This window comes from Didymosphaeria variabile (genome assembly GCF_027946475.1).
Source record: "Didymosphaeria variabile strain IMI 356815 chromosome Unknown scaffold_6, whole genome shotgun sequence".
Taxonomy (NCBI): Eukaryota; Fungi; Ascomycota; class Dothideomycetes; order Pleosporales; family Didymosphaeriaceae; genus Didymosphaeria; species Didymosphaeria variabile.
In genome coordinates this window covers 1,147,822-1,153,821 of record NW_026611625.1, presented here as the reverse complement: position 1 = coordinate 1,153,821, position 6,000 = coordinate 1,147,822, and positions in this window count along the sequence as shown.

Genomic DNA, 6,000 nt, shown 5'->3' with positions numbered 1-6,000 from the left:
TTCTGAGTACGACAAATGAAAAAGTGGCAGACATGCCTTCCCAGTTCAACTCTGTTAGCAAACTGAACTTCTCCATCTGCACACGATGGGAGCTCTCCAGCGTGCAAAGGACTTCTCCTCACGCTTTCTGCGGGCTAGCTCGCTGAGACTAGAGATATATTCTTACCGACTTCTACGCCCTTACATTGTCTCCCTCAAGTTGTGCCGTCTGTCGGAGGCACCACCTCGGTATTCATGTTCGAGAACCACATTCAAAAACGTTTAGCTTGCAACAATTCAACATGTGAACCGCGATAGAAAGCGTATTTGATTCAGAGTAATGAAGAAGGCAATATTAGACCATAATTTGCGAGACTTATTAAGCACTGAAAGAACGTCATAGACCTCAATGCCGTACGAGTCGCGGTTTGGACGTCTTTCAAAATGGAGAATGGGTTGAGCACAGGGAAGTCGAAGAGCATGGCTCGGGAAGATCAGCGCAGCCTGAAATGATGTTAAAAGCGTGTTATAATGACTATAGAAACTGTCGGATAACCAATAGCATAGCATGAATAGCATTCCGGTTGATGTGTGTACGGCAGGGCGAATCACACAGAAGAATACACCGAGAAGCCACTGTGGCGCATATTTAGGTACTCAGCAGCACGCGCCTATCTGGAATCAAGTACCTGCGGTAAAGATACCCATGAAACCAACAACATCGTTTCCTGAGCGCTTGATTTATAGGAACAGACTCTTAGGTCAATTGTATCGTTCTTACCAATAGCACATGTCCACATGTCATCCTGTCCGCCTCGCTCACGTTGGGAAACCGCCGCCTGGTCAACATCGAGCTCACTTGTTTGCGCGCTGAACTATCGCACTTGGCGTGTAAAAACTGCCTGTTCTAACGTTATATATCATTATAAAAGCCTACCTAGGCACGGTTGGGCTTGGTTGTCATTCACAGGTATTTCACTCTCACGTGCTTCATGAGCTCGCCTAATGCATTTCAACAATGGAAAGCAACGTGGCTAGACGCCTACATAGAGCATCTGAGGTACTCTTTCTAGATCTGCATTCCGGGGCGCGCTTATATCATCCCAGCGCGTTTCCACATCTCGAGAGCTATCCTGACATTGCCTGTAGATTTCTAATATTGAAAATCGAAAGATGAAGATGTGCTCTAAGGCTATCATAGTGCGTTTCGAGGGCAGGTGTAACCTTGCAGGGCAGACATAGGGGTGCTCGGGCGCGGGCTTGCTCGTGCGGAATCAAGCTGAAGCACAATGCAGATCGACCTCGGCCGCGACATGGTACATGCCGTGCCATTGCGTTCGCTGTCATGGATAGCCTTGTCTAGACTCTAAGCGATGCGTTCAGCTGTCAGTATCTGGAGACTTCCTCACCGCTTCTGAAGCCGCGTTTATCCTTCTGCGGTCGTTTTAGGGGCTTCGGCCGATCGTGGTTTCGGTCTGTAAACTTGGGAAGTACCCACGTTGACATATACGTGTCATACGAGACAAGTTCATTGGCAGAGCCATGTCAAAGGTCTCCCCTGCAACGTATGAGCGTACTCCGAACTCATCATATGGATCTCCACCGTCCTTGCCCCATTTCCACGATGGAAGCCGGAAAAATGTCATTTGCGTCCACACCCACCATGTTGTGCCACATCTACACATACACGCATATTGCTTTCACAATTGAAGGTACACTTGAACTTGTACCAATGATCGAAGGGCCACCTACATCAACTGGCTCCGCTTTCCATACCCTCGGGAGGAATACCAATTCTTGTCCCCTCTCAGTCACAAAGTGGCCCTAGAATCCTTCTGGAGCACTTCCGGGATCGGGCATGCTCGCAGGATCATACCGAGGGTATCCACTTTTGCGTGCGCCAACGCTAGACTGATGATCGGCGTCCGCGCCACAAACATGTCAACATCAATGGACAAGCTAGGAACTCATAGCGTTTCTCGCACCTAGTCTCGTTCTGGGATTGATACTACAAAGCCCGCATTTGATTTTTCCGACATATCGACTTGCAGCTCAGGCTTCGGGTAGAAAGCAGCGATGATAATTTGGGCGTTCACAACTAGCCAGCGTAGCAAGCTGATGGGAGAAAATTCCGCGTGAATGCAGAATTTCTTCGTTCGTTGACAACCTAATTGTGAGCCTTCAGACGGAAAGTGTACGAGTACCGCAAATTCCCCGCATCGTCTCTCGGCCCTTCTCAAGGCTGGTTCCATCGCAACGTCACCAGCCGACGCAATACTAAACCGTGTACTGCTGCTCCTCGCGACTCACATTACCCTTGGGCTTCCGTCGGTGCGGGTACCATGCTCTCGCCATATATCTTGGCACTGCACCAGCTCAGTAAAACCGTGGAACAAGTCGTAGCGGGACCAAACCGTTCAGACCGTTGCATGTACCACGCGCATCTAGCACGATCGCCTGTCCACTGAGCACTGCGCTTGAACCCAACCGCGGCCGGCGGCGCAGCATTACTGGCCTTGGGCACTCTCCGGAACTCCTCCACCGCCTGCCTGTCCTCATTCTTACCGGTACCGTGGGCGTTACCGGCGTCCCCTCTTCCTGTGGGATCGATACCGTGCATCACTCCCTGTGGCGCCGCGCCCGCCCGCCCAGCACTTGTACTGCATGAAGAGGCCCAGCGTCAGCTTCTCTGCTGCCGATGACGAGGAACACCGGAACACTCATGTTGCCGAGCATTGGTGTTCATATGCTCTGTACTGTCATTCAGCCACTTGCCTGCTCTCGATTCGTAATGCACCAATGAGCTCGTGAACCGGACATGCAGCCTCAACCAAAAGCATCCTCACTCTCCAGCAGACCAACGTGTCCCAACATCGGCAGCAGCAGCATCAACAGTTCTCGCCGATGACTACAGAACTCGCTTGCTATCAGCACGCTCGCACAAGGCGCATGGGTAGCGAATCGAGGCTCGAGCGATTGATCCCTCCCATGCATATGCGGCTACTGTATGGATGCATGAAAGAACCTTCCTAGAGCGCGACTAGGGTTCAAGCCAGCCTAACCCTTTACTCCATCGAGCAGCAACGCTGATTCCATGCACGAGCAAGCAAGGTGCCGATGGGCGCAAAATTTCTCAGCCTGAAGCCATCGTCTTGCGCCCGCCAGCTTCCGTCATCTGCTCTGCCCCGCCAGGACAGATGCGTGTCTCAATGGCATTCATCTTAGCACCGCTGAGACATTCTGATACCTGACATTTGAGGTAACAACGGCCTCGTCACGTTGTTTAACGTCACGGAGCCGAGCGCGCCACGGGTCTGTTCTCATCGAGCTCCTTCTCCACCCCTCACAACGCCTCTCGGCGCCATACGTCCATCAGCATCATCGACCAACCACTTCCCTTACCCCCTCGGCCCATGCAACACTACGCATCCAGGCCTCACTCTCCCCACCAGCCCAGCCCTCTTACATGCCTGGAGCCAATCACCACCGTAGGCCCAGCCGACCGCATATCGGACCCACTAACGCACATTGTTCTCTCGTCTCGGGATCAAAATTGCGTGCGACCTGCCAGCTCCCTCTCCACAGGTCCCTTGTGCAGTATGTCGCTACCGCCTTACCCAGCATTGCTTTCAGCTCACATGATTGAAATCTCGTGCGGACCCGCGAGTAGTAAATTTCAACGTCTTGCCATGACAACGAGACGTGCTGAGGCTGGCAGGCGACCACTTCCGCGGCCTATGTTGTTTACGTGACGTACAACCGCAGAATCACGGTAGGGGCGGAAAGAAGGAAGGAGGCAAAATTATATTGGTCAAGCTATGATTACCGGGTGCGAGGTTGCTTTGGGGGAGGTCGCAGAAAAGGTCGGGACTTTGTTGTTCACTTGCCTCTGAACGATTGGCGTGGCAGCTGTTTTCGACGCGAGGCTCATTTTGGCATTGCCAAACAACAACTACCCGTCTGCAAAACGCGGCAACGACGCCTTCACCGACACTCTCGATCGATAGCATTCTATGCCTGATGTCAGACGCAGCGATACAATGTGAGACATAATCTATCGGTGAATGAATATTGGCCCGGTAATGGTGCTCTTGCCTCGTTTGAGCATAACGCCGAGTTGGACAGGACAATTGACGGAAGCAAGGTGCAGGATATCGCCACCGCATTGACTGTGAATCAAGCCCGAGGGTATGTTGTACGCTACGAGAACATATTCACGGTGGGGCGACCGGTGAAGACGCTCAGACGAAGGACTGACTTTCCCATCTTGTGACGCCCCTCCTGCGTGTTATGGCAGGCATTCCTAGCTCGATCCGCAGTGGGAAACGGACGAAGCCACGCGGAGTCGTTGGTCACAGCTGCTATTGATTGCCAGACGATGCCCGGGTGAATGCCTTCGAAAGATTCAACCAAACGGTGCCCGCCACGTCAGAGATCTCCGATGGGGCATGGCTTTGGCCGTTCTAGCGTCGTCCCGGATGCCAGATGATTGCTTCGATATGCGATGGCGGACTAGGTGCCGCATAAACTTCACGCCATCCTGTTATCTAAGAGACACATGCCTGTCAGCGTGCATATCCTAGCGATTCAACAGTGGCGGCATGCGGGAAAAGCAGGCCGACGAACGGGCAGTTGATCAGCTGAGTGAAAATGGAGCGGTCGTGCAATGCACCCTGCAAGTGCAGAAGGGTGGTGGACCACACTAAGGTGGCATGGTAGGACCGGACGGATGCCCGAGTGCGGATGTGCAGCGGGCGCAGATAAGGTGACTGGTCTACGATGCCTCTAGCCCGTGAGTGTGAGGAGGTTGGGAATCCTCGTGTCAGGTAGGGGTGGCGGCATGCCCGGCAAGGAGAGGTGATGAACGGTCAATATGGTGTGGTCGTGTTGTCCCGAGCCTATGCGTTGGTTAGCCCATCTTCCACAAGGAAACCGGAAACGACACGAAGAAAATTACACGCGGGGATTTATGCGGGACGCCATAAACACAGAAGGTATTGAGGGACCAAGGGAAATGCCAGCGTCCAACCAAAGTGATCATTGCACATGTGCTCGAGCACTGTCCCGTGAGTTGCACGCACTGGACTGACGCTTCCAGTAAAGGACCGGGGAGGGTTTGATGGCGAATGACGCTCCGTATATTTCCACTGTTCCGGCCAAAAGCGTAGAATAGAAACATGGGCATCATTGGCCAATCGCTTCCCTAGTGACAAACGAATCGTGGAGCGGACTGCGGTTCGGCAGAGACTATTGCGCACGTGACTGTGCTCGCTTCACAAATCTTCAACCTCATGGTCGATGAAAGGCCCGAAATTGTCCAAACAAACTCATCTGGCCCCATCGATATGAGCTGGCTGAAACATGGCGACAAGGAACGGATGCCATTTCCCGCCAGACAAGGAAGAATTTGCGGCCAGCGAGCCACCCGAGCATCCAGCCCCTAGCAGATGTGATATCTCTGTGCAGCTGGCACGCCGGCAGGGCCTAGGGTATCATTGCAGATGGTCTCCGCACTTGCCTAGCGGCTGGACGAGAGGTTGGCGTTGATCGTGGCAACGTTGTTGGACGAGACGGGGTGGGGTACGACCTCATCGACTGACGGACGGGCCATGACACCAACGCATGGTCTGACAGCGGGATGGGTTCTTGGGCCATACGTTGGCGTCGATATCGGCAACAGTGCTCTCGTCTGAAGCATAAATAGCGGTAGGTTGTCCCAGAGATTCACTCCATCAAGCTCGAAGCAAGCAGCTCCTCCAGTCAAAGCCATCAAGTCTTGACCATCTGCCACAACTTCAAACGTTCATCTCACTTGTGCCTTCTCTTCCAAACAAACCCATCGGCAAGACTACTTGTCCATCGCCTCTGATCCAACCGATGTATGTCTTGTCGAACATTTGCCCACTGGCGTGACCCCTGAGGACTCATCGATATAGTAGTTCGGCCGGCGGTCCAATCAGAACAAGACTGTATTCCATCGAGGAGGCAATAGGTAGGCTGCGAGCTCTTGTCATCCAAGCG